We start from the raw sequence: 14,631 nt of genomic DNA on the forward strand, positions 1-14,631 counted from the left end.
AGCAGCAGCGGGGAGGGGGAGGATGGAGCGGGGCTGAACCCGGAGCGGTGTGGGGTGGCAGGGCGTAGAGTGGAGCTGGAACCTGAGCGGGGGGGCGGCAGACATGGGGCTCCATTCCCGCCCGTCCCCACCCCCTGTCATTCTTGATGGGCAATTTGCTACTATTCTTATACTCCCCCATAGTTATCTGTCCAAGCTTCTACTTCTTGTAAGCTTACTTTTTGTGTTTAAGCTCACTGAAGAGTTCTCTGCTCAGCCAAGCTGGGCACTTGCTGTATTTACTATCCTTCCTACACATTGGGATGGTTTATTCCTGCACCCTCAGTAAGGTTTCTTTAAAATACAACCAGCTCTCCTGACTCCTTTCTCCCTCAAACTAGCTTCCCAGGGTATCCTGCCCATCAGTTCCCTGAGGGAGTCAGAGTCTGCTTTTCTGAAGTCCATGGTCCTTACTCTGCTGCTCTCCTTTCTTCCTTTTGTCAGGATCCTGAGCTCAATTATCTCGTGGTCACTGAAGCCCAAATAGCCATCCAATTCTACATCCTCCACCAATTCTTCCCTGTTGGTGAGCAGCAGGTGCAGGAAAAACCCATGTCCATGTCTCAGAAGAACCCAAACACAGATGGGATTGTACTTAACATGGAGAATTTGTGTCCGCAACCCTCAGATTTGGGAAGCTGGGCTTGTGCACAAGGAGCCCTGGGCCTGTTGGACAGGCACCAGCTGGATGTCTAGTTCAAATGCCAAAGACCCCACCTCTGAATGTGAGAAGGGACCAGTAAAACCTCCCAGGGAGGACAGGGCAAAGACCCTCCACCAGCTATTGCTGCATCAAGCCCACCATGTCTGTCTGTCATGTGGATCCTTCCAAGATGCCCTGCCTTGACTGACAGACAGAAGGTGATGGAAAAGCAACCACTTCAAATTTCCTTCCACTAGTCAACATGCACGTTTTTTTCTAGCCTGACTTCCTCATTTCACAGATTCCATCCACTGGGCCTCAGTGTGCTTTCCCCACTCCTACCCCTGGATCAGAGAGGCAGCTGCTAGCAGAAATCTCTTCCTCAAACTGCTATTTGAAGACTGATCAAGCATGGGTGGATGTTGTCTCTGATTCATTAGAATGAGTGAGATTCTCTAGTCTGTGGTTACAGGGCATCCTTGAGTTACTCTTGCTGCTTTTTTCCAAACAATGAATGTCCATCCTAAATATCAGGGAATAATGATTTTAATGAATTAGACCAAAGCAGAAATGGAACTTAGGCTGGCAAGAAAAATTAAAGACAACAAAAAGTCCTTCTTCAGGTATATAGAGAGTAAAAAGAAGGCGCAGGGCAGCATAGGACTCCCTACAGGACAAACTAGGGCAATTAGTGACAGCTAGGGGGGACAAGGCTGAGTTCTTCAATTAATTTTTTGCTTCTGTGTTCCTGAACACGGATCAAGACAAATCTCCCAACTGGATCATAGACAGGCACAAAAGGGACACCAGCCCACCAACTGTTAGCGCCAACTTGGTGAAGAGGCACTTGGGAGGACAGGATGTGTTCAAATCAGCAAGCCCAAATGATCTTCATCCAAGGGTGCTGAAGGAATTGGCCAGTGTTAAAGCAGAGCCACTGGCACGGCTGTTTGCGCACTCATGGTGCTCAGGTCAGGTCCCAAAGGACTGGAAAAGGGCCAATGTGGTCCCTACTTTCAAGAAGGGGAGGAAGGAGGATCCAGGTAACTTTAGACCAGCCAGTCTCACCTCTATCCTTGGGAAAACCTTTGAAAAAATTAAGGGTCACATTTGTGGGAGTCCAGCAGGAAAAATAATGCTGAAGGGCAACCAGCATGGGTTCATAGCAGGTGGAGCCTGCCTAACAAACCTTGTTTCTTTTTATGACCAGGTCACAAAATGTTTGGACACAGGAGTCAAGGTAGATGTCATTTACTTGGAAATTAAGAAGGCCTTCAATACAGTATCTCATCCTATTTTCATAAATAAATTGAGCGGCTGGGACTTAGATGATTACATGGTCAGGTGGGTAGCAAATTGACTTAGGGGTTGCACCCAGAGAGTGACGGTGGATGGGTCAGTATCGACCTGGAAAGATGTGGACAGTGGAGTCCCACAAGACTCAGTCCTTAGACCTGTGCTGTTCAGTGTCTTCATCAGTGACTTGGATGAGGACGTAGAGAGCATTCTGTCCAAATTCACAGATGATACCAAATTATGGGGTAAAGTAAACACACTGGAGGGTAGGGAATGAATCCAGGTGGATCTGGACAGGTCGGAAAAGTGGGCAGAACAGAACAAGATGCAGTTCAACAAAGACAAGTGCAAAGTGCTGCAGCTAAGGAGAAGGAATCAACAACACATTTACAGGGTGGGGAAGGACCTTCTCAGCAGCACAGCAGTGGAAAGGGATCTTGGAGTCATTGTTGACACCAAGATGAGCAGTTGTCGTCAATGTGATCAGTAACGCTAACCACACTTTATCATGCAATAGTAGGTGCATCACGAACAGGTCCAGGGAGGTGATACTTCTCCTCTATGTGACATTGGTCAGGCTGCAGTTGGAGTACTGCATCCAGTTTTGGGCTCTGTACTTCAAGAGGGATGTAGACAACCTCAAGAGGGTTCAGAGGATGGCCACTCATATGGTTTGGGGCCTGCAGGCAAAGCCCTATGAGGATCTCTTCAGCCTCCTCAAGAGAAGCCTGAGAGGTGATCTTGTAGCCACCTTTAAGTTTATCGGGGGTTGGACATCAGAAAGAACTTCTTTAAAGTAAGGGTTGCCAGAATCTGGAATGGGTTTCCAAGGGAGGTGGTGCTCTCCCCTAGCTTTGGGGTTTTTAAGAGGAGGCTAGACATGCAGCTGGCTGGGGTCATCTAACCCCAGTTCTCCTTCCTGCCCAAGGCAGAGGGTCGGACTCGATGACCTACTGAGGTCCCTTCCAACCCAAACATCTATGAATCTATGAAACACTCTCGGGAATTGTTTCATGATGTTTGCTTCAACTAGTTACCATTCAGCACTGAGGGCTTCCTTCACCTTGAAGACCCAGACTGGGGTCTGGTTGCTATAACCCAGCATTATTACTTTTCAAAGGAGGGCCACTGACAGATTCAGGTAATGGATGACTGTGACTGGACACCTCAGATTAATCGGCAGGGTGGGCATGAGCAAATCCAATACATGTTGGACTAAGGGGTCTGGGACAGTTCAGCCTGGGGAAGATAAGTCTACATCTATAAGTATGTAAGGGGAGATTATTGGGAACAGGGAGAAAAACTTCACTAGGGCACCCCAGGGGAGGACAAAGCCATAAACTGTTACAGGATGGTTTCAGGTTGGATGTAAGGAAGAACTTCTTTATGGAAAGGATGACCAGAACCTGGAATAGACTTCCCAAGGAGATGGTGCAGTCCCCAACCTTGGAAGTCTTCAAGAGGAGACTAGACATACACCTTGTTGGGATCTTTTGATCTCAGCAGTATTCCTGCCCAGAGCAGGGGGGTTGGACTCAATGATCTTTCGAGGTCCCTTCCAGTGCTTAACTTCTATGACTCTATGATTCTATGTTGCTTTTCACTGAGAGCACTGGAAGGGAACAGTTTGACACTGGTGGGGGGGGGTGTCTAGGATTGACTTTCCTTTTTTTCCAGCTCCCTCCCAATTCCCTGACACGTACTTGTCACTGTCCCTGAGCTTCTCATGATAAGTTAATATGTTGTCATGGGCTTTAGACAGGACTGTTTGCAATATACCTGGGGCACCTGCCAACTGAGAACTGAGTGTGAGACTTGATAACAACTTTTTTTTTCTTTTCAAAAATATTTCTCTCTCTCTCTCTCTCTCTCTCCATATATATACACACATACATATATGTCTAGATATCTAGATATATATATAACTATATATATCTAACTTCACTTCCAACACTCTGCCAAGTGGCCCCTGTGGTTCACAGCACAGTAAAAACCCATTACAGAGTTTGCACCACATATTCATGCACCCATGCATCCATTTCCATACCTGTACCCCCACCCACTGCCCTCCTCAGAGGGTCTACTCCTGAAAAAGTCTATGCCAGACCCCTCTCCACCAGATGAGGTCTGCCATATCTTTCCCATTGTCCTCTTCTGTCTTCCTGTAGAACCAGTCCATTTAACTTAGTCCCATTTTAATACAGTTCTCGACTGTGGGGTCTGAGTGTCTGTTTATGAGCAGGTTCCTGGCTTTCTACAGTGCAGACCTGAAGAAGGATATGAATTGGTCGAAGCAAGCTGCCGTGCTGTCTGGTCAGATGCCTATAGAGAACAGCTTCCCCAGTCAGGTCTCTGCAACCTGTCACCACCAGGAGGAGCACATGGATTTTCTTCCACACCTCTGGCATATGGGCAGTCCCAGAAGAAGTGGTGGATCGTTTCCGACCACTGTTTTTCCATGCCCACACGTGGAGTGCCCAGTGGGCTACCTGCCAGTTCAGGTCTCTGTGCTTTTTCTGCAGGTCTTGTGGAAGATTTGCTCCCACACGAGAAAAGGTGATAACAACTGCCAAACCGAGAATGCTCTACTAGGATGTCAGGGCTTTGCCCACAGTCCAGCTCAGGCTGGCCCAGTTGTTGTCACCCAGCTCAGGATGACACTTAGCGAACTATGTGTCAGCCTGGAGGTTAGCCTGCTTCGTTGCCCTGTAGTGCATTTGAGCTATTCCAAGCTTAAAAGACATGATGCAAAATCCATTGAAGTCAGAGGAAAGACTTCTACAGGTCAGGCCCTTTTGCTCACTCATACACACAACATCTGATGTTCAGAGGGGCTCAGCATGTGGCTGAGCAGAAGGGGTGAGGCTCCCTGTCCTACCCCACCCGTGGTGACCCACCCTGACCCCTGCTCCATCCACCAGCAGCAAGCTGTCTGCCACACATGGAAAGGATGTTTATCTGTTCTGACCTTGGAGTGAAATGCATCAGCTCCCAGGGACCCTGATCCCAAAAACAACCCTGCTGCGTATGGAACTGAACTAGTGTGCTGCCTCCCAGGCTCAGGCTATGTTTTCAAGCACAAACAGTTACACCATTTGAGACCTGGGCCTGATCTAAAGTAACACTGAGGATTGCGAGACCTGCTGGAATGAAATCCAAGCAGCAGATCCTTCTGCCCTGGAGTCACCAGGCACGTGCCGCTCCAGCACTTTGAGGAGACAAAACCATGCACTGCCTGCTGCCCACCCTGGGGAGCCGGGGCCTCATTTTGCTACTTCCCATTTCTGAGCAGCACTAATTGGTCTTGGAGAGGGGGAAGGGGGGATTTGGCTTGCCCCTCCAGCCCAGAGGAAGACATGAGGGAATATGAATGATAAGGAAAGAGCAAGGGCCTGAGAGACGCTGCTGAGACCTCTGGTAACCTTCCACTTTCCGCACAGCCTCAGGACCAGGCCCTAGAAAAAGGGAATGAAGACCCAGAGGCTCTTCAAGCCAGAAGGGGAGTAGTAGGAAGGCTATGGCCCACCTTAGCCACCTCCTGCAGTCAGTAAATCTCAGGTAACTCCAGGGTGCAGCAATCTCTTACAGCAAGGGAGGGGACATAGGGAGTTCCTGGGGTGCAGGTCTATGCTGCCCCTCAAGGTTATGCAGCTGTTTCCGTTCAGTCTGATTTCAGATCTTCCCCGTTTCATCCTCCTCTACAATGAAGGAGGCCTCTTGGGGTGGTGTAGCAATGCCCCTCCTTGTGAGGGAGAGGCTGTTCTTCCATTCCCCAGGACCCTCTGGCACTGTTAATGGTGACACTGTGTGCGCAGTGACATCCACAGCCAATGAGCTGCTTTCCAGATAGGAAAGGGTGGGCCATGCTTGGAGCAGCTTGCAGTCCAAGGTCGGTCAGGGAGACAGATCCAGAGTCAGTTAACGTCAGTGGGCAACAGGGCACTGCAAAGGGGCTGGTGTACAAACCAATGAGGGTCCCTTCAGACTGCAGAGCAGGAGCCTTTGAGAAAGTCAAACAAGGACTGGACAAGGACCTTATAGACGTGCTCAGGGACGCTGGGACACACATGGGGGCTTAGCTTGGGGAGGCATGGAAGTGACTGTGACAGGTTGACAAGCTCAGTGTCAGGAGATGACTGGGATGTGGGCAATCGAGGTTTGACTCCAGAGGGTCACAATCCAGGGAATCAGGAGCAGACAAATTCCAGACTGGTGTCACTGCTGTAGCTATACAGAATGGGACATGAGCACTTGCCAAACTAAAGCCAGAGCCAGAGGTCAGAAGACAGGGGTCTGGTCTGGAGCCAGGAGCAAGGGGGAGCCAGGAGCTGGCAAGTCTGGAGCAAAGGGACCAGGAGGGACCTGTGTGTGCCCCCCACCTCCTCAAGCCATCCCATCACTGAGTCATCCCATCCCACCTCTCTATGCAGGGAAGTTAATCTAGATGGAGCCAGAATGTGAATTTAAAGCAGCGCTGATATTCCACATGAATGTGCTGTGTCTGTTCTTGTTCTAGAGGACAAGTACCTCCAGAAGAGCTGAACTAACCTAACCTGAATGAAGATCCAATCTTAATTTGTGCCCCACACTGGTCAAACCAAGTAAGGTGTGATTGAAGGAGAAGGTCAACAGAGTCGTAGGCTGTGGCTCAGTAGAGGAGGTCTGAGACGCTGGGACCTCATGGGGTGAGCAAGAGCCCCCACCAGAGGTATGGAGGGTTGAGATAACAGAACCATCCAAAAAGGAGATTGGCTCCATGGGGGCTGACAGCCAGGGAGAAGGGAAAGGCCAACCATGCCATGGTTTCTGACATCAGGACATGCTGTTCTGTGAGAGGTCCTAAGTCCCAACCCTCCACTCACTGAAGTCAATGGCAAACTCCCATCCCGCTGGGTGAATCGGAGGCTGCAGCAGCACCCTTGTACTGTGTGCACAGACCTACACCAAGGAAAAGCTACATCAGACTGGGAGCAATGTTCGCCCTAGTACAAATGAGCATATGAGACACCGGCCAATGGACAACGTGCCCTACACCTGCAGGACTGAGCTTTTCATGCTGCTAAGAGGCCAAAGTTACCTTCAAGGGCCATACCGCCAAAGCCGAGTGAACCATGCAGGGACGAACTGCCTGCATTTGGCAAAGTGAGGTCTGATTAGAAATGATTCCACTTGGACCAGTGCAGGCTCCAGGCTGGGCCTGTACCTTCAATGGCTCCTGGTCTGGAAAGCTACAGCTGCCAAGCAAACAGCAGGATAATTCCTTAACAAACAGGTGTCACCTCTGGCCCAGACTCAGGTAAATCTCCCTCTGCCCTCCACCTCCCTTCCCCCCTGCTAGAGCAAACAGATTGGGTCTGTGGAACATGAACCTTGGAGCATTTCTGTAAATAACCCTAATAATTACTTTAAAAACACTGATCCTGTGCAAAACATTTTGTTTCTTAAGCTTTTAAGTGTTCAGTATTTAGGGTCCTCTGTCAGGAAAGGGCAAATATATAGGGAGACATTAAAACATGACAACAGGCATATTTTATCATCATTCTTTTCCTTCTCATGGTAGCACCAGGCATGGACCCTGCTGCGCCAAGCACTGTACAAACACAGATCAGAGATGGCTCCTGGCTCAAGGAACTTCTAATCTAAATGTAACACCGAATAGGTAGACAAGGGACAGACAGACAGACAGGGGAGCACAGGGAGACAGAGACCCTCCTGGTTAGCACAACAGGCAGTGGTCACAGCACACAGTCAGCCTAAGAGTTGAAGCTAAATACTGAATTATTAATAATTAACCAAATGATGCCTGTGTACAGGGACTTTTGTCTGAGGATCTCAACACCCCTTCCAAAGCCGGAATTCTTTAGGATGCGGAAACTGAGGCTGGGGTGAATTAAGTGACTTGCTTGAAATCAGCTGAGTGAGTCAGTGGTAGGAAGGAGTCAGTGGTAAGAAAGGTAAGGACAAGGACCGGGAGTCTTGATTTTCGATCCTTGTCCTTGACCTCTTTCCCACCTTCAGGGACTGGCAATATATGGGGAGACATTAAAACATGACAATGGAGTCTCAGATTCCTCCTCCTCTAGGTGATGCCCTGAGAGCCAACATTAGCTGGACAGAGGAAGCCCAGAATCCCAGACTTGAAAAATGCAGTCCTGGTTCCACCAACTTTCAAAAGCAGGAGCTTCCATTGACCAGGGGAGCAACATCCAGGCCTGAAGAAAAAATTCAGCACAATGTGAATTACAGGTGTCTGCCCTGAGGTCTCTGGTAGACACAGCTATGCCTTGAGAAAGCCCTACACCACTACACCACTCAGGCCAGGAGAGTTGATTTTGCTTGGGGATGGCTTCACTATACTGGTATGATGTGCAGCTCTGCCAAAAAGCTGTGCCCACTCTGGGGGTGCTTTACTGACCCAATAAACTAGGGCCTTGCAACTTATGGTCCAGAGGCTGGCTATGGGCTGCAAAATGACTGGATGTGGCCATGGCAGCACAGAGGATCAGGGCACAGGGCTCAGTCCAGCACATCTCCCTTCTCTGCCCACCACTGTGCTGCTGATCTCTCTGCAGAGCCACCCCTCTCCCATGCTCTCTCCTCCCATCCCTCCCCCCCCACAGCAGGCTGTTGTTGGGGCTGCAAATTGGCAGTGTATGGTGTGTGACAGAGGCAGGGGCACATAGCAGAAGGGAGCAGTGGTCTATAGTGGGGGGAACTGGTAGCCTATGGAGGCAGCCAGGTCACAAGCACAAGCAACAGCTGTTCTAAATGATTGATGACCTCTGTATGCCTGTGCTCCTAGCAGCACAGGCCTTTGGGTCCAGACATCACTGGAAGCAGCCAAGTTTAAATATTAGGTGTTTAGCAGGTTCATGTACATGTCATGTTGGGGTCTGATGCTGAGGAGGAGCTGAGCAACTCCTGCCAGAGGTGTGCTGCACACCACATGGAGGCAGACAAACAGTGGTCCTACCTGTTACAGCCAAGCTGACTGGTGGCTCATCACGGGATCAGGGCCATAGACGACAGCTTTATCCTTCAACTCTCACTTCACCAGCTTTATTTCATCATCAGCCTGGAACACAGTCTCCTTGGTGCGTATCCCAAATGCATGTCTGGTGGGAAGGATTACAAACACCCCGACAACTTCCTGCCTGCAGCTGGGCATTGTCTTTTGGCATCTGCATGGGGGTCCTGATCCTGTCTGGTGTGGAGCACCCTCAGATCTAACTGGAACCAGGGGAGTTGAGGTACTCAGCATTCACCAGTTCACCATGTAATTCAGCCACCCTGTTGTCAGTTTTGCAATCTCTTTTCTAGGTGCTCCCTTCACATCAGGGACTCTGTCAGGAACTTCAAAGGCTGTCCTTAGCCTAGCTTGTCATCCCTGCAATAAGTTGGTAAATTCTGTGCTTTTTCCATATCAGGTGTGTGCTGTACTCATCTGCATGAAAACACTTCCTTCTGTTTCTTGTGATGTCTCCGGCACATCACATTACAACAATTCCTAATGAGGGATGACAACTTGCCTCACTCCCCATCCCAAAGAAATCAACACATGAATCTCAGATCACTCACAGCTTCTCCTGCAGCAAAGGGCCAATCAGGCAACATTCCCTGTAGGTAGTTTTGCCCAGCCCACCCTGCTAGCAGCCCCCACCCAGGTATGTTCCTGTGTCTGTCCAGATAAAGCCCTGGAGTTATCACTGGCCACATCATCCCAAATGGGTTTTAGCTTCACAATAGCCCTTTGAGGGAAGATAATATTACCCATGGTGATTAGCCCTGACTGTGACTTGCCTGAAGTCACACCGCAGCCCTGGCACAGCAAGGACCCAGGTCTCTCAGATCCTGGACCAGTGGCCTTTCTTACTCCATCTGGGTGAACCATCCAGTTAGAAAGGCAGTGAATGCTTCCAGTGGGATCTCTGGCATGCTGTGCCTTTACTCTCCAGGTTGCTGTCCACTTCTGCCTGCATTCCTTCACCCCCAAACCTGGCCAGGGACTCCCCCATGTGCAGCACCTGGCACTGAGGGGATCCACATGACCCCAGCTCTGTGCTCTGTCAGGCCAGGTTAAAACATCTCCTGCTTTTCAGGACACCCATCAAAATACAAAGGCCTCAGCAAACAGGAACAAGCTCACATGCGTTGTCAGGAGACTAGGCTCTGGCATCCTTAGCATGGGCTGGGCTTTGCCTTTGCCCTCACCAGGCAGACCAGGACACATGGGGCATCTCTTTCTGCATACAACCCCCCACTCCCATCAGCCTGGCTTCGTGACATGGGCTGACAGCTGACCCTAATTCTTCAGGGTATCCCCTGGCTCCTCACCAGGACTCGTCTCTACCCCTCATTTGACTCCTTCCCTGTCCCCCTACTAGGCAACTGCCTGCAATGCTGCGATGGACACTAGAGGGTGCCCATGAGCGCAGGGAAATGCACCTTGCCCTAAAAAAACAGTCACTAGTGTCACCTTCATGAGGCTCCAGCGCCTCACTGCCTGGAGAAGCAGGAATTCCCAAGGTCACCTCTGAACCTGGCTCTCCACTGAGGCAAAGCCAGGCAGCACCTGATCAAAAGGGCAGTGACTAGGCATCTTCTGGTTGAGTCTGAACAAGAAACTGCAAGTCAGCCTTGCCTGGGCTGCTCTGTGGAGGCGTAGTTCTCTCACAACCCAGGGGGCTGGGACAGAGAAGTCCGGGCAGCAGCATCTAGCGTTTATAATAAGAAACTGGAAGTCAGGAGAGCCAAGCCAAATGCAAGCTCTGCCACTGACTTATATGACCTTAGACAAGTCACTTCACTGCTTTGCACCTTGGTTTCCCATTAGTCTAAAGAGAGATGATGATACTTTACTCACCTTCAAGAGCCCTGAATGAAAGGGAACCACAGGGTATTGTTGCTACTAATTTCCTTTCCCCTGCGGTAACTTGAGGCCCAGCAAATCATTACCCTGCCTAAAATCAGGCAAGATTTTTCAATTGTGCTCTGGCCTTCCTGATTTCATCCCTGCATGCCCAAGCAGTATAAGAATATATTCCTCCCTAGTCAACTGTCCAAGCTTCCACTTCTTTTAAGCTTCCTTTTTGTGTTTAAGCTCACTGAAGAGTTCTCTGCTAAGCCAAGCTGAGCTTTTCTGCAGTCACACTGATGGCTCCCCTCCCTCTGTTCCTGGCACTGACCAGCAGCAGATACTTCAAGGAGAAACCCCAGGGTAGAAAACTACAAACTAACTGCACCATTTTCTTCCTCACTCTCATCAGCCAGAGTTTGCCCCAATCTCTGATGCTTGAGAGGTAACAGCCCTTGTAATTTTTTAATCTAATATAACAGGGGATGTTCCGCTGTGAATTCTCTTGTTCTCCAGGTACCTTGTGGCAGTGAGTTCCACACTTAAGTATGCACAGTATGAAAAACAATTTCCTTTCTTCTGTTTCAAATGCCTTTTACTTCCTTCATGCAGGGAGATTAGAAGTGATCTGTGTAAAGGGGGAGCTGATCTGTTCCTCACCCCCCCTATTCCTGGGCATAGTCTGGAGTAAAATAGACTCAGCCTTTAAGATGAGACACAAATCCAAGTCAGTTACATCAATGCAATAGAGCAAGACCGTGATTTTGAGCAGTGAAATTACCCAAGACCACTGTCAGCTCAAATAGGACCGGATCTAGAAGGGGCCCCTTTCACATGCAACAGCTCATGCATGCAAGCAGACACAGTTCTCTCTTGGTATATGATGAAACACATGGCCTCTGTACAGGGGAACCCTTCAGTCAGCTGGAGCCAGTTAGTGCCTTTGATTTTCCAGTGGGTGTCACAGGGCCTGGAGAAGTTAAATTTGTTGCCCCCTCAGAGATAACGGAGGCTGAACAAGGTGTGTTTGAATGAGAGTGGCAATGGAGCTCAATTTGCTCCCAAAATATGTCTTTGCCTGAGACTGCATGCATCCCTCCAGAGCCAGGTGTGGAGGGAGATGATGCTCACCTTTGCACCATGCCCCTGCACTCTTTGCTCCTAAATTCTGGCTCCATGGGAGACTCTGCAGAGTGAGCTGGGGCCAAGGACAGAAATTCACCTTAGGCTATTTACTTATACTGTTTCTCATTCTGTGCTATGGGGCACCACCTTATGTATACATACATATATTTCCATATATATTTATTTATTTATTTCCAATAGCCAATTAAATTCCAAATCCAACTGAGAAAAGCTCAATAACTGTGCCTACTGGTATCCATTGCCAATATAACTTCAACCAGGCCAGTATCTAACGTCCTAGGCCTGCAGGCCTCGGAGTTCAGATGCTCCCTATATCCAGACTGGCATCCTACATGCAGTCCTAGGACTGGAAGTTCAGGTGCCCCTGTCACACTTGATTTTAGCCAAAAGGCTGAAAAGCAATTATGTGGTACCACTTTAATAGGGCTCTGGGGCAGCCATGATTGAGCTTGCTTCTAGAAGCACAGCTGGTGCATCGACAATGCTCTCCAGGGACCGGCAGGATCCAGGGGGCAACATGTCTTATACCGATTCCCCATGATCCATACAGATCTGATGGGATCCACAGAAACTTCCCCCCATACCTACTCCCATCTGTCTTCCCCACAAAGGAAGTGTCTGGTGAATGACATGGAGGTTTTTCTCTTTTATGGGGATTATTTTATCTGGGTGTCAATGGGACCCTCTCTTGCTAACTACCCTCTGCAATCAGCCAAGCACCTTACCTACTGATCACCAGGGATCCTGGTTTTCTCCGATTAAAAAAAATCCCCAATTTTCAGTTTAAAAAAAAGTTACCACAAATCCACATTTTTCCATGATCAAAATGAAACCCCACTATATACATACCTATATATTAGTGACATTTCATTTAAATCATGGAAAAGTGTGGATTTGGGATTACTTTTTTTTTTAACCGAAAATTGGGAATTTTTTTAAATCAGAGAAAACCAGGATCCCTGCTGATCACTAGCTTACCTACAATCTCTGCCACCAGTGCCTAGCTAACCTGGGTGTGTTTGAAAGATGAGGGCTACCATCTTTGTATGCATCCATCTATCCGGAGTTGCTACGTATTGGACACATCTACACATGTATATTAATGAATATCCCGGCAGATTTTATTGCTCCTGAGTGACTGTTTATACAAGTGCTCAGGACCTCAGCACATTGAGCCAAGCTGGAGCAGTCCCAGCTGGCAAGGGGCTTATGGCCTGGCACTGCTCTGACCCAGCTCAATGTGCTGCAGAAGGGCTGGCAGGGGCATAAGGGTGCTCCAGTACAGGGCTAACTGGCAGGCAGCCTCTGGACTGAAGCAGCCTCATGCCCCGACCACCCGGGTCAGCATCCGCACATGCATTGTTATACATGAAAAAACTCCACAACAGGATAGTACTTGTATTTACAAGTACTAACCAGCTGTGAAGCTTATTAGTTTCCTGCAGCCTAATAAGGCCAAACGTGTAGACGCTGAGATGTGTACTGCAGAGCTAAAAAGTCTACTCCCCAGTAAATGTCTTGGGTAGATGTACTCACAGAGGCTAAATTTAATCCTGGTTTGAGAAGCTCTTCAGTTTATTTCAGTTAGAAACTGAATCACTGGCCTGGATTTGTATTCCGTTTCCCTCCTTGCTTTGATCACACTCCACTGCTCACAAGTGATGATTTTGTCAGGAAGTTTGAAAGCGCTGCTGGGTAACATTCATTAAGAGCAACTGAAATAGCTGAAAGCATCATAAAATAGTGAGCTCCGTCTACAATATAGACAGTCTGATCTTTAGCTGATATGTCAGCAGAGCCCCTGGGTTTCAGTAAGCATCTACTGATGTGTACCAGATGATGACCAAATATTTAGCTGCCTGTCAGCTTAAGTCTGTGCAGAACAATTGCCTAAAAGCAGAAACAAAACAAAAGCAGTGGAAGGTAGTGATTGCATCTTGGATTCTTTCAGTGCCGCTCCGGTAAAATGAGTTGCGTCCGATGATGATATTTTGCTTTTCTGATTGCCAAGCACTTTGCAAACATTAACAAATTAAGCTTTGCAACACCCTCAGGAGACAGGAATTATTACACCTGGTTATGCAAGCAGATAAAGCAAGGCCTGGTGTGATGCAAGGACTTGTCCATATGGAGTCACTTGCAGTATCAGGGTCTGGAGGCAGACTCTTGTCTTTATGTGCTAGCCTGTGGTGCTTCCCAGATTCACAGCTGATGAAAGCAGCGTCCCCTTACTTCCTGAGAGTTGAAAACTGCTAAAGAACCAAGAGGGCTCGCCCACCCGTGCCCCATCGCGTGCCTATGGGCTTAGGGAGGCCGTGGGGTACGCATACCCCTCAGCGCTTACTCCTGGCCCTCAAGCCCTGGTCCCAGCCGGCCGTTGGAAGGGCTCTTGCCTGTCCGACCTTTAGCGCAGAAGGGCTCTTGGTGGGTTTATCTAGGATTCAGCAGCTGCAACAGCCCAGAGAGGTTGCAAAGTGGCTCCTCCTTCCTGCAGCTGGGGTGGCGGTAGCACGGGCCAGACCACGCTGCTGTCCGTGAGGCGGGCGGCGGGATGTCGGCGGGATCGTCTTGCGCAAGGAGTTTAAACGTAGCGGGCGGCAGCGGGGCGGTCGGGGATGACTGCGCCGTCCAGAGCACGGAGCTGCCCTGCGGG

The 14,631-nt window shown here is 49.2% G+C and overlaps 1 protein-coding gene across 1 annotated transcript in view; it reads right to left on the reverse strand.

The window, feature by feature from the left end:
• Positions 1-12,776, reverse strand: part of METTL26 (methyltransferase like 26) — a 29,050-nt gene extending 16,274 nt beyond the window's left edge. Inside the window, exon 1 of the mRNA XM_025191555.1 lies at positions 8,952-12,776. The gene's annotated coding sequence lies outside the window, so the exon portion shown is untranslated. The remainder of the gene's footprint in view (positions 1-8,951) is intronic.
• Between the last annotated feature and the right edge of the window lie 1,855 nt (positions 12,777-14,631).

Source organism: Alligator sinensis, unplaced genomic scaffold (assembly GCF_000455745.1).
Source record: "Alligator sinensis unplaced genomic scaffold, ASM45574v1 scaffold449_2, whole genome shotgun sequence".
Lineage (NCBI taxonomy): Eukaryota > Metazoa > Chordata > Crocodylia > Alligatoridae > Alligator > Alligator sinensis.